The sequence below is a fragment of the Haliotis asinina genome, chromosome 9 (assembly GCF_037392515.1).
Source record: "Haliotis asinina isolate JCU_RB_2024 chromosome 9, JCU_Hal_asi_v2, whole genome shotgun sequence".
Taxonomy (NCBI): domain Eukaryota; kingdom Metazoa; phylum Mollusca; class Gastropoda; order Lepetellida; family Haliotidae; genus Haliotis; species Haliotis asinina.
In genome coordinates this window covers 45,050,457-45,065,262 of record NC_090288.1, presented here as the reverse complement: position 1 = coordinate 45,065,262, position 14,806 = coordinate 45,050,457, and the positions used below count along the sequence as shown (strand labels likewise).

The window sequence follows — 14,806 nt, the reverse complement described above, 5'->3', positions numbered from 1 at the left end:
AAAAAATGAAAAGTTTTAAAATAGTTAGAACAGATTTAAAATATTGTATCTTGCCTTCTGTGATCGGCATTCTAGAGGTTTGGTAGATGAAGAATGAGAACTGTTTTATGGATAACTTATTTATTCTGTGTAGGCGTCAGTTCGACATAGATTCCAATGTTGTCAAACAAGTAATACATGCGACGTAATTTTGGGGGATGTATATACGTAGCCTATACAGAATAAAGAAGTTGTATACCCATAAAACAGTCCTCATTCTTCAGTGTATGCTGTATCAGTAATAAAACAGTTATAAGTACAGTGTGTACAGTTTTGGAACGTGATAACAAAGTCGAGTAAACAATGTTTCTACACATAAAAAAACAGTACCTGTTCAGTTGTGAGTTCCCCAAAGAGTTCCCTATTTCAGTTTCAACTCATACTTTCATTTCTAAGGTCCTGAATTTCAACTGAGAACACCAAAAACATTCTTGTAATTTAGTCTGAATATGCTAAAATAACTTCCCGTACAGCTATCGCAATTTCAGTTACTTGACAGCTGCTAGGAGTCTTCGAGACTGAATTCATGATCAGGAACATGAATGATTGGACACGTGTTAAATGTTTAACACTCGCGTATCATAAGAATGCAGCTAACAAAATCAAAATATTCACAGTCTACCTTAAAAATGAGATACTAGTAGTCTGGACTGGAGCAGAGAAATCGAAACTTTCTAAAGACATAGAATCTCAAACTCTCTCTGTTTTATAGGCTAAATGAAAAAAAGTAAAATGTTTCTCGGGCATCGCCGCGTCACTTTTATTTGTGCGCGTAATAAGTTTTCATTGCCAGTAAAACAATAATAATTTTGACTTGGCAGTGTCTACTATAAGGATGAGTGTCTGTAGGATCGGGTGTGACTGAATCCACAAGTCATTATTAACACGTGCTGAACTTCCCAAGCTGTATTTCTGAGAGAAAGAATAAAAATGTGTTCCCCCTCGTCACTTTCTCTTATCAATAATTAAAAATAAAGTCCTACCGCCATCCTCACTTTTGAAAAGATATAAAGTTCCCTATAAACATTTAAATTCTTTTTGTTTTTATGCAGCCTAATGTATGCCAGATTGGCTGCTGCGAGGAGATGCACTAACAGAAAGCCGATTGCTCTTGAAAGAACTTACATTGTGGATGAAATGCTCTAGAAACAAATGAGATTGTAAGGAAAGGTAGCTAACTGCACTAGAATCTACAGTGTATATACATTGCATCAGAAACTAATTAAATTATCGTCCAAACTGTGTTCCGCGGTAGACATCGCTTTTGTGAGATCATACGGTATCTCCTATAAGATATCGTTTTGGCAATAGATTTTGTACAATGCTCTGACAATGGTGTGAACTTGATGACGTCACACCGCTATGACATCGCTGTACTGTAGTGTTGAGAGATGTACATTTTTCCGTTGAAAACTAATGAATAACTATTTTTTATGATACACAGAATCTCACCATCCTGTCTACTGATATCAATTAATTCAACACTCGTTGATAAAGATAAAAATATCCTCGGCAAGCCTTGGATTTTTGTAACCTTTTCAACTCTTGTTGATATAATTGATACAGTAGGCAGTTGGGTGAGATTCTCTATTTATTTCAACTGAGGCTAACAACAGTGTGGATGGACTACACTGGAAACAACATGCACTAAAGACAAACTATATCGAAGATGGACTGCATTAGTGAAAAAATATATCGAAACATGGATTGCACTAGTAACAAACTATATTGAAGATGGATTGCACAAGAAGCAAACTATATCGAAGATGGATTGCACAAAAACAAACTATGCTGAAGATGAATTGCGCTAGTAACAAGGTATGTCGAAGATGGATTGCACAAATAAAAAGCTATATCGATAATGGATTGCACGGTAACAAGCTATATCGATGATGGATTGCACTAGTAACAAACTATACTGAAGCTGGATTGCAAAGGTAGCAAACTATATTGAAGATGGATTGCACAAGTAACAAAATATATCGAAAGTGTATTACACCAGTAACAAACTAAATCAATGATAGCTAACACTAGATAGATGCACTAGTAACAAGTTATATCAAAGATGGATTGCACATGTAAAAAAATATATCGATAATGGATTGCTCTAGCAACAAATATATTGAAGATGGTTTGCACTAGTAACAAACTATAGCGAGGATGGATTGTACTAGTAACATACTATAGTGAATATGGATTTCACAAGTAAAACATTATATAGAGGATGGATTGCGCTAGTAAACTATATCGAAGATGGATTACACTAGCAACAAACTACATCGAAGATAGATTGAACTAGTGAAATATATTGAAGATGGACTGCACTAGTAACAAACTATATTGAGTATGGGATTTCACAAGTAAAAAACTATATCGAGGATGAACTGCACCAGTTAAAAACTATATCGTGTATGGATTGCACTAGAATGAAACTACACTGTAGATGAACTGCACCAGAAACAAACTACATTCAAGATGGATTGCACTAGCAACAAACTATATCGAAGGTGGATTGCACTAGTATGAAACTGTATTGCAGATTGATTGCACTGGAAACAAACATCACTGAAGATGAACTGTACGAGAAACAGACTATAATGAAGATCAACTGTACGTAAACAGCACTAGAAACGGACTTAATTATTTATGCATGTGAACTGCACTGAAACACACTACATGTATTCAGTAGGCCAACTGCACTTTAGCAATACAATAGAACTGATCACATTGATTTTCAACTCTTGCCTGGGGTCTGTGTTTGCCTTTGATACAATTTTATCAATTGTTACATGAATATTTGAGATAGGAACAAGTCACTGCATGGTATAGATCACGAGCGTTACAGACACCTTATCAGCTATCGAATATGTCCATTGTAGCAAATTCATAGGCATGCGAGTCGTTTATTTACTATGCGTTGGAGTCAAAAATATTTTAAAATAAACGCCTTAAAACGCTCGCACAAAGCGAAGGTATTGCATATTAAACAATACATCAAGCAGTAATAATGAAAATCATATTCGAGTTCGAGATACAATTCATCTTACAATTACGATAAAGTGCCTTTATAACGCAAACATTTGTAACGAACTGACGAATTTAATTCTTAAAGCACAGGGTTGTGCCAACCTCCTTACTGGGTTTTAGCAACCTCGAATGTGTCGACATAAGACAAATTATAAAGTCGAACAAAATTTAGCTTTGTGAAGTTTGTGAATTACAAACGGTTTTAGATCTGTTTCAGGTGTATCATGTCGGGAGTAGGTCAGGTGCCATGGGGTGTTATTATCAAGATTAATTGATGCATGTACGTGCACGTGTGTGTAGCTTCTGGTCCAGAATAATGCCGATGAAGATTGTCCATTGAAGTGTTTTCGTATATTTCTTGTTTAACGTCGGACTCAGCAGCGGTCTGTAAATAATCGAGTCTGGACCAGAGAAACCGGTGATCAACAACATGAGCATCAATTTGCACAATTGGGATACGACATGTAGCAACCAAATAGGCGAGCCTGACCACCTGATCCCGTAAGTCGCCTCTCACGAGAGGCCTGGGTGAAATACATGCCAAGTATAAGTGAGTGAGTATGGTTTTACGCCGCCTTTAAAATATTCCAGCAATATCATGGCTGTGGACACCAGAAATAGGCTTCAAACATTGTACACATGTAGGGAATCGAACTCGGGTCTTTGGCCTGACGAGCGAACGCTTTAACCACCAGGCTACGCCACCACCCCAAAGAATTTCCCATATCTTAACACAAAAGAATAAATATGCCTCTAGTCAGCTCATATTCCAGAGAAATGGGCATAGTACACATCCACAAAAGGTCGGTTATTAGAGTCGCATGACTGTTGTGCAGAGAAAGAAGGGCGGGTACATTTTAGGATCAGCTGCTGCCACTATATCCTCTCCACTTCAACTTTTAGTACTTCAAGTTTGTTTTAATTTGATTTTTTTAATGATAATTTAATGCAGAGGTGCACTGACACATATGTTTAAAGCTAACACATATGTTTAAAGCTCGTTTCAGTTTGGGACCCACCGTCTTCAGCGAATTTATTATAGACAGTATTTTGACAGCGACTGCTCCGAAAAAAAGCAATCTATAGTGAAATCCCAATGAGTCGAATCGCTGGGGGCCAAGTAATTAGTTCGACTTATCGATGTATTCGATACATAGGTATGTCTATGATAGTATTTCTAGAATGAGGAGTTTGACAGTTTAATATCTATATTCTTAACATCACGAAGAACAAATAGTTTGCATGAGAATCCACGGCAATCATCAACACTCCGCTTACCTCGAAGGAAATGTACTCGATTTCGAGGAAGAGACGTACGACGATCCACCCACTGGAAATTGGTATCATTGTCCACTGTCAACCTGCGACAGTGTCAATCAGTGACAGTGTCAGTCAGTGACAATGTCAACCTATGACAGCGTCAACCTGTGACAAAGTCAAAATGTGACAGTTAGCTGTGCTAACAGCAATAGTTAACTGTTTCGAAACACTTGAGATCGCACTCACACAAAGAGGGCGTTCACAGACACCTACTGTCATTTTCAGTTTTAGACCAGAAACAGAGATAGCATGAAAATCAGGCTAATGATACCCCAGCCGTGTCGCCCCTATATCTTGACCATGTGGAACACCATGGCATTAGACCATCTGGATAACACTCATGCAGTTGTTCCATGAAGATGTGTACACGGTTTCAACAGTGCGGTAAATCTCGTTTTTCAGTAACCTCGTACATTCTGTGGCCTGTTCCCTATCGACAATAATTTCTGGAGGGTGAGAGATGTTTTTATTCTACTTTTAAGTCAGCTTTTATCCCAGACTACTTTCCAACAGACAAATTATCCAGATGTGAAGCTTTTGGAAAGTCTCGATGTGGAGTTGAAACAGGGAGATTTACCAACACACCCGCCTTTGAGGAGACATGTTTTATCTGCACAGACTCAGTTGAAGATGAAAGTCACGGTTAATTATACTGCCCTTAATATACATTTTATCGACCAGTCCATTTAGACACTGTATTCATGCGTACAATAACCGATGTTCTGTAAGCAAGTAACAATTTTACGGATGTACAGAATTTTTTTTATTATTATATCAAATCGCGATATTTTTACATTATTGCCAAAACGTGCAACCCCCTTTGCTTAAAAGGGCAGTCTTTTATTGTTTAACAAATGATGTCTCGTTTGAAATATCTACCTTTTACCGTGTTATGCTTTCATGCTGTTTGTTACATTTATATATTACCTTCCTTTCAAATGTTTAGACTCACTGAGAACACTCACTATATGTTATATACATATAATATATTAGTATGGTTACATCGAAGATTAATTTCTCCTCCAACTTGGAAAAACCAAATGCAAACCTTATGCTGGTGAATTGCACGAGGGTCATGTATGAAATTGCTGAAAAGCATGTGCAAATATTGTGCATGCGAACATATGCGTTTAAGTGTAAAATTTCGTTAATTGCCAAATGTCATTGATTTTTATCCTTTATTGATCTAATGACAATAATCATTTCAACGTTACGAATTTGTTTGACAATACATCAGTTCATCTGTAAACAGTGCATTTAAACAGTGTGGAAAATGTTCTAACACTTAATATAGAGCAGTAGCCTGAAGTAAGTGGCTATATTTACACAAGTGAGTCTAAACATTTGAAAGGAAGTATACCGTGTATTTCATGGTGAGTTTAATGTTTGTTCTTTAAGTATACGATATAGTGTCCCATAACCCTACACAGGTGGCTCACGTTTATTCTGTACTGTAACATGTATATACTAGTAGCTTGTACTCTACATGTGAGGTGATACATGATAATCTGTCTGTCTGTCTGTCTGTCTGTCACACTTTCACTGCTCTTAGGTGTCACAATCAGGACTTTTCAAACATCTGGCCTAGGACTATATAATATATATATAATATGAATCAACAGTTTACCCTCAAAAATTCGGTTTGTCGGATAACTGAGAATGGTTATTCTCTGGCATTGTCGATTCATATCGCATGACCAGAGTAGAAACAATCCATTTTAATTGGTGCGCGATCTCTTAGCTGCGGCAGTTTTACAGATAAATACATAGTGAGAAAATATAGTTTTAACATTAAACATAGGTTAACAAAGCATGCATGAGACAAACTTAGGATATATAACATGCTCATAAAATGCTACAAATGAATACTAATTGATAATAATCCCATTATCAACTGACAGTTATCTGTGATTAATACAAGGATGATTTATAACACTATTTACATCAATATGCAGTCTACATTGCATCGCAGTAAGGACACCATTTCGTTGCATAAAAACCCAGCAGAACTGGTATATTGAATATGTTCTTTGAAGCTAGCGAACAATATTCATAGAGACAAATCTTCAACAGCTTCTCCGTTACCCAAGCGAAGAAATACAATGTTAATTGCATAACTTTTTCTCTGTACGCAGTAGCACCAAGGAAAGTTTCCAGCTTGTGTATAATGCCCTAACTCTCAACTTCTATGCCGTTGTTAAGTCATGCCATACATAGCCGCCAATCATGTTTTGCAACCTGTGCAATCCAGTAACTATAAATCCTTGTCGGTAAATGTGCGCCCATCGTCCTTTATGTAAAGTGTGAATATTATGTTTCCACCACAAATCAGGAGTAAAGAGCTTCATAAAATTTTCGACCATTTTTGTCCACATAGCACTGTGCTGTTAGACAAGGCGGCGGTTTGAACATTAGCACTATGAAAAATGATACCATTATCATAATATTTTAATGAATAGTTCCAATTATTTATATATTGATAACTCATTTTACAAAGTGATTTGAAACCTCTACAATGTATGCAATAAAAAATCCAAGGTGCTCTTGTATCCGTTCAACTGGTATGCTGTGATATTTTTAATAAGCGTGCCATGTTTAGTTAACGTAATGGTTCGCTTCCTGTCGCTGACCCCTGAAGCGATGGATTTTAGATTGTTATACTTACCGTATTACGAACGCCTTTATGTGAAAAACATATTCAATAGCGTAGGGACAAAGAAATATACTTAAAGCCACTCTTTATTATATCAAGGCTATATAAAAACCTCCTGCAAAAAGTTTAATTATTTAAATGGTAAGTAAGGATAACAATATAAGGATAAACAACTTCTGTACTGCTGTGAGCGTAAGGTTCCAGGGAAGATTCTAACATCGTTATAAAGCAAATGAAGAACAGCATAAGGATAGAGAAATATGTATTAGTTAGTGGAGAAGTTTGTTTAGTACAACAGGGGATGAGGAAGCCAGACACAATAAAGAAGTTGTACATCCATGTATTGTTATCCTTCCTTGCTGCTGCAACTTCTAAATGTCTGTCAGAGAAGTTATACAACTAGTATATTACACATACGTGCAGTGGTGGGGTAGAAATGTTTAATACAATCTTACACGTTATCACTGTGGCAGAATGGAACACGATACCCCTTACTCTGCGGACCGCGAGTACATGCAATATTGCCGAGGCAGCATTTTGCAACATGCACTCCGTATCGGAGAGGAAAATACACCAGATCCAACCCAATCACAAAGAAACAACGGATCAAAAATATGAAAACTCATATTCACGTATTGAGCGAGACTTTACAAAATAAATTAAATGGATATAAGTAATAACAACAAAACTCTATGATTAAAATTGCTTCACTAAAGGAATAATTTGAGGCTGACAGCCTAATGGATCACTATCAAACAGTAAAGACACCAGGTGTTCGCGAAAAAGGGGAACAGACCTTGCCCTAATATTGCACCTAAGTATGTCTTTATTAAACCCTTCAATGATAATAATAATAATAATATGTAGCCATAAATTAGGAACATATAATTTGAAAGTGTAGTAAATGATTAGATACGATAAAGAAGGTGGTCTGGGATTGCCGATTAATGCAAATTGGAATCATCAAGAGATAACATACAAAAGTGAAATGTGATGGAAACATTCACAAGTTTACAACACAAATCTCCATGGCTTGATGTAGTGATGGTTAACCCACCAACAGTGTCAAACAACCTTTATGTATACGATACAATTGCATACGCGATTTTTTTATACAAACTGACTATAAAGTCGCGTAGGCTTTTGTAACGAGACAACACGTTTCTCCAAGATATTATTTGATATTCCATAAAGGATATGATAATATATACACTGAGATATTTAATGTTATCATATTACTCGCTCGAGTGGATCTACGATACAGGCAGGCCGTATGAGAGATGTTGTAGCATTATGAAAATTGATCCATGCGCAAACGAAAAGAGTTTTAAAAAATTGTAAACTTCGCGTGGATAATTGAATAAGTTACAGGACAGCACGAGGTGAGGAAAACTGGGAAACGCCTTAATATGCTTTTATTTTCACAAAGGTAAATTGTGTAGTACCCTTATTCGTGATATCCGGTCCTAACACTGTTGAGTGTCAGCTGAGGACAACGTTCACAGCACACCTGTACTTCGACTTTTCCAATTAGATTTGTTTGTAATTAATTCGTTAATTGTACAAACTCTAAATATATATTACACGAAAATCAGTATGTCCAAAACACACCTGCACTTTAATTATACGATTTACATGGATATCACATCCAAAGTAACTTTCGTAATTTTTAATATATGATATGCTTTTAATATTAATATTTGATATTTCCTAACGGATAATACCATATAAATCAAATGAATATTAGTGAAAATGAAACAGAAATAATATTGACAATGCGTCAAATGATACTGCTGAATTTGTATTCCGGAGTAGACACACAATGTTGATAACACATATTGTTGTTTCGCCGTGCAGCTTTTTACACATTCCATAAAAAGACACTGTGGCATCGTCGCAAATGTTTACGTATTTGATAGCTTACTGTTTACATACACTGAGATAGCATGGGAAGCATAAATAATAAATGTGTAACCAACATGTCTGGTAACATATGTCTTACCTGGGATTACACATTCTCAGAAGTGTACAGACAGAAGTACACTTTTTGTATTGAGTCCCATTGGACCCATATTCTCGGACTGAAGTAACCAGTATTACGTCACTGCTGCATTTAATATACAGCATAGAATATACGAATGTTTGGGACATGTGAGGTGGATGATTATGTTTATTTATTTCATGCATACACGGACACAGACTCTCTCTCTCTCTCTCTCTCTCTCTCTCTCTCTCTCTCTCTCTCTCTCTCTCTCTCTCTCTCTCTCTCTCTCTCTCTCTCTCTCTCTCTCTCTCTCTCTCTCTCTCTCTCTCTCTCTCTCTCTCTCTCTCTCTCTCTCTCTCTCTCTCCTAAATCCTAAATATTCTAGCGTGAATATTGTTGTAAATACGTCATCATACCCGAAAGAAATTGATGCCTAAAAGTGACATTCTAGTCCCGACCTGTGTTTACGACTCCTTGAAATCAATGACCATAACAGTTTAGCAGAATATCCAAAACACACTTTCAAAGAAGGAGCCAATATTCTGCTGCTTTGACGTCTTTGCGGAGTTATATAATAACCAATTTAATATCAAGACGAGTATAACTTGCTAACAGTTTCAGTGTCATGTTGTATAATGTCATGTTGTATAATGTAATGTGGTATCCTTGAACAGCATGTTGAAGGATGCAATTTCAATGTATTTACATGTTAAGTCACCAATATAATCAAATTTGCATATATATTAGAATATAGACGACCATAGGATATCATTTTGACGATTTTGTCATATTTTGCTTTTGTAGAATGGCCTCTGCTCGGAGCCCATACGAAAAGGTGATTTTAAAATGAACCTGGTCAAAATATTTTGTGGTATTTACTTCAATCAAATTCAACAATAACGATGAGTAACAAACAAACAGCATATCCTCTAACGACAGAATGTACTTTGAAAATTGCAAGTCTTTAATATTTACAAAATCCTATCAGTAGCGGTGAGAATACCAATGTAACAACATCACTGAGTCAGAATTCGACCAAACTAGCTATCATTTCACATGAAAATAATTATGGATTGTTTACTTAATCCAATAAACAAACACATAAAGAAAAAGCTAGTTTCAAGTTTCTGATACATGGATAGAGGAATTTTCATTACAATGTGATCAAATATTTGTCTCTACGATGAATTAGTCCAACACATAATTTGTTATAGGATAGAACAATGTCGATTCTAATCTTTTGGCAACACTGAAACCCTTTGTAATGTTTTGTGTATTTGCTTTTTTTCTCAAAAGTATTAATTCCAGCATTTAGCACCCTTTCAACACACATATAAAACGTTAACGTTGAGAAAATAACGCCCGATCATCTATCTAAACAGTTCTAAGATGCATAAAAAATAGTACAGAAAAAATATGGATAAATCACCAAACATTTAAAAAAATATCCTCCACCCCAATCCACACAGGAAAGTTTCTAGAATGGAAACATATTTTGTTTCATGAACTTGGATATACCTGGGCATATTTACACACTGAATAACATCTTATTCAGGTTGCATCACGATATTACTATCCGTATATTTCACATTTAATACACCTACTGACTATTTTACCTGTCTTATGCAATACTAGCACATGACCCTTGTGATATTATTACACCTGTGCCTAATACACCTCAGACACATATTACTTAACTCCAAATTATAGGTTAATCAAATCTACTTGTGAATGCGCGCAGTCTTATTAATGTCTGATACACAATGTACATACTATTGTGAATATATTGTCTTGATATATAACTTCATAGCTGCGATAGAAAATTTTGCCACAACCATTGCAAATCTCTGCTAAAATCTGAGTCGATTGATCATACAGCTCAGGCTGTATCTTGAGCATATAACAGTAACCGAACCCTTCTATTGGATTAAACAAATAGTTGCCCATTTTTTCTGCGATATAGGAGTCAGTTGTTTCTGTAAATACATCTATTGAAATTGTGTATACATAACCTCAACTTGAATTACTGGAATTTGATTTAAAAACATAAAAATAATAAATTTTAAAAAGATTAAAAAGATTTCGACGGCAATAATGGTGATGACATACTTATTTTGCTGTACCTTCTGAGCCACTGATATTGACCATACTGTATATCACACACAATGCAACATAAAACTATGTTTGATTACTGAATTTGTTAGAAAAAAACTTGGTAAAAAAACAACTGCTTTCTCCTGATCAGCCCTAAATATAACTCGATCGAAATATATAGCAATGTTCGATAGTCGAGTGTCAGGAATATTTGTAGTCGTGAATAGAAATCCGCAAGTACATAGCCCAAGGTGCAGAATACAAACGTTATCTTTGAACAAACCAAAACAGTGGGTTCATATGACGCACGGTGAATTAATCCAGAACTAGAATATTTAGCAAACATTCTGTGACCTGACAACGAAGTAAAATGTCACCCACTGTTATAGCCATATTCTCTACTCATGCCATTCCTGGCAGTGATGGCTTAGAATACATCTTTTTTAGATCGACTAAAAACAGCTGTGTTCATCATTGAGTATACAGTGATACAGTGGTATATTGTAATGCGACTGGTGGCAGTTCTACCTATACACAACTTGGTTTTTAACGGGTACCGAGGCTTCATGAGAGGCCACGGTGCCCTAATCAGGTAAGTTCTGAATGTACGCCGAGGCAACTTACCTGTGTTCGGGGTTGAAGTCGGTCCTGATGAATGACGTCAGTACGGTCCGACAGCTAGAGCAGATAACCCTGTTTGCTAGATCTCGTCTCGAGTCCTACTGTACAGAACCACCATAGGTCGATACACCCGCAACTCCACACACTGCAGTAGCTGGTCGATACCTACAACTCAATCCAACACAATACTAAAGAGCCGAAAAGCTCCTTACACCGATTTCTACGCAATTCAAGCCCTTTACGCTTGTCTTGGTAGCCTACCCTGCTCCGATAGGCAAGTGGCCTAAACGTGGGGTGAGGGCTTGGCTTCAGAGTAGGGACAGGGGGAGGGGTATGTGATACATCTGTTCTTATTGATTGTCAAGAAGTATTGTGGAGTTGCCATGGTTACAGATTTACATAATGACTTATAGTGGAGAAGTGTTGATTTGTTACAAGAGATTCATTACTGCCGCGACAAAAGGAGTTAAGATCGTCGGGTGGTGTTGCAAAGCCTCGGCGGGTGTGACTGTGTGTGGGAGGGGTGCACAAGCATGTAATGTCAACAGAATACGCTCATACAAAAAATCAAGAATGGGCCTTCAAGTTTCTATTCATTAAATGACGTGACCTTGAAAACAGAATCTTGTTTGACTGAATATCAAAGTACAAGGTGAAGGGATGAAAGTGTGTGTGACAGAGCAGGGTATGTTGGGGGAAAACTGACACATTGATTGGCAAAGGTGTGTGGATGGGGTTACGGATCGGGGTGTACAACTCACATGACTGATACAAGGGTGGGGGTGGGGAAATGTAAGCAGAAAAGGGCGTCCAAAAATACGCACGAGTCTGAAAAGGACGGAAGCGCCAATGTCGACTTCAAATGATATTCTGCTTCTTTAAACTCAAATGTTTATTTGGCTGTCTAGATAAAGTGATTAACGCGAGTCACGACGGCCCGGCGATTTACCTCGCCAACAGCAGAGTAGGGGTACACAAAAGCGGGAGCTGTTATCTGTTATATTAAGGTTGGAGCACCTGTCTTCTTCCCCGCCGAGTCTAGCAGGACCAGTGTTTGTGTCTATAGAAAAGGCAGCCCCAAGCGATCATTTGGATATTGCTACATGACTATAGTCAGCTTACTCGCTCCATTGTGTGCTCTTGAGACCCTGCCAACTGGTGGACCATCACGCAAGTCGTGGCCGATAGTCCGCCAAGGTTAGTTGGTGCCTAACTGTGGTTGACGCCTTGCAAATAGTTGTACAGTGGCTATGGTTTCTACAGATATTGTGTAAGGTGTTGGGGTATAAGGGGGTATTCAGACTGATACGAGAGCAGGTGGTGTAGGTGAGAGAAGTTGTGCTTACACTGAGCGAGTGTCACAACAAAGTGAGTGAGTGAGTAGCTGCTTCAGATGTGTGTGTGAGAGAGTGTGACATAAATACGTATGTAAGGAAATGTTATATAAGAGAGTGTAAGCTACAAGTGAATGCGTAATTGTGTGATACACGTGTTAGTGTGCCAGAAGTAACGATGTGCTACAAATAAGTAGGTAAGGATGTGCTATATGAGTTTGTGCTACAAGTGAGTGCGTAAGGGTATGCAGTATGTGTGTGCTTCATGTGAGTGGATAACGGTGTGCTTCATGTGAGTGGATAACGGTGTGCTTCATGTGAGTGTATAACGGTGTGCTTCATGTGAGTGGATAACGGTGTGCTTCATGTGAGTGGATAACGGTGTGCTTCATGTGAGTGGATAACGGTGTGCTTCATGTGAGTGGATAACGGTGTGCTTCATGTGAGTGGATAACGGTGTGCTTCATGTGAGTGGATAACGGTGTGCTTCATGTAAGTGAATGAAGATCTGCTTCATGAGAGTGAATGGGGATGTGCGTCACGTGAGTGTGTGATGACTATCAGCACGCTGCACAGTGACATCTTATGGCACATGGAGTATCATTCTCAGGTTAAAAAGGGGAAAGTTCTCCTACCCGGCACGCCCTCTATACCGGTATTGTACCGGTCCCAACGAATGCCGGTTAAAAGGGCTTCTACTATGTATGCCTTCGAATATATTTTTCATTGCCAACATTAAAACCCTATACACTGTTTGAGCACGATTAGCATGTACTGGCCCCTCTTTCAACTTGAACACCAACCAAAACTCCACCTTTCCAAACTTTCCACTTTTCCAACCATTTTGTCATGTCAGCATTCATTGGAGTTCATTTTGATATTTTTTATTTTTTGTCAAGTATTCAAATAGGAGACAAAAACATAAAGGCTTACTTTTGCTGTTCAGTATAGCATGTTAGAACCCTCTCCATCCAGGTGAAGGATATGCTGTAGGGGTCATATCTTTTTATGGCATACCATATCATACCAGTCTGTGGGAACCTGTACAGCTGCAGCTGCATCTAAGGATCCCTTACAGCTCACCCAGGGCGGGAAGAACAGAGCCTATGTTATTTACTCTGAATTCATGGGGTGACCGTGCCCCTCAACGAGTCATCAGAATCATAGAGAATAGAAAAGTGTTTGTTAACAGATCTAATGTATTGAGAACACGGTCCGTTATGGGAGCTACTTGGGGTTTATAGCGGCATAGCTTGACATTGACTGTCAAGGGTGACGTGAAATGGCCAATAAGCAGCAGCAGTTGTCTGTACAGTAAACGTATATGGTGACATAAAGTATTGCAAGACTGGAGTATACCTTACTCTTAAAGGTAGATGGGTGCACTCTTAAAATACTTTTGACACGTTTTTTTTCGTTTTTAGAAAGCTTAGGCATGTCTCAAAAAGCTTAAAAGACACCAGCACAATAATACGTGTTCACTGCTCTGGCTTTAGTTCGATTCTCCACATGGGTACAATGTGTGAAGCCCATTTGTGGTGTCCCCCGGCGTGATAGTGCTCGAATATTGCTAAAAGCGTTGTAAAACCAAACTCTCACTCACACCAACATTAGTGAGTGATGTAAGCGAGTTTAATTATACGTCGCACTCAGCAAAATTCCATCTGCATGGCGGCGGTCTGTAAATAATCGAGTCTGGACCAGACAGTCCAGTGATCAACAGCATGAGCATCG

The 14,806-nt window shown here is 37.8% G+C and overlaps 1 protein-coding gene across 1 annotated transcript in view; it reads right to left on the bottom strand.

The window, feature by feature from the left end:
- The window catches only part of LOC137296749 (uncharacterized), a 62,707-nt gene extending 50,898 nt beyond the window's left edge, over positions 1-11,809 (bottom strand). Inside the window, exon 1 of the mRNA XM_067828591.1 lies at positions 11,742-11,809. The gene's annotated coding sequence lies outside the window, so the exon portion shown is untranslated. The remainder of the gene's footprint in view (positions 1-11,741) is intronic.
- Positions 11,810-14,806: the final 2,997 nt, after the last annotated feature.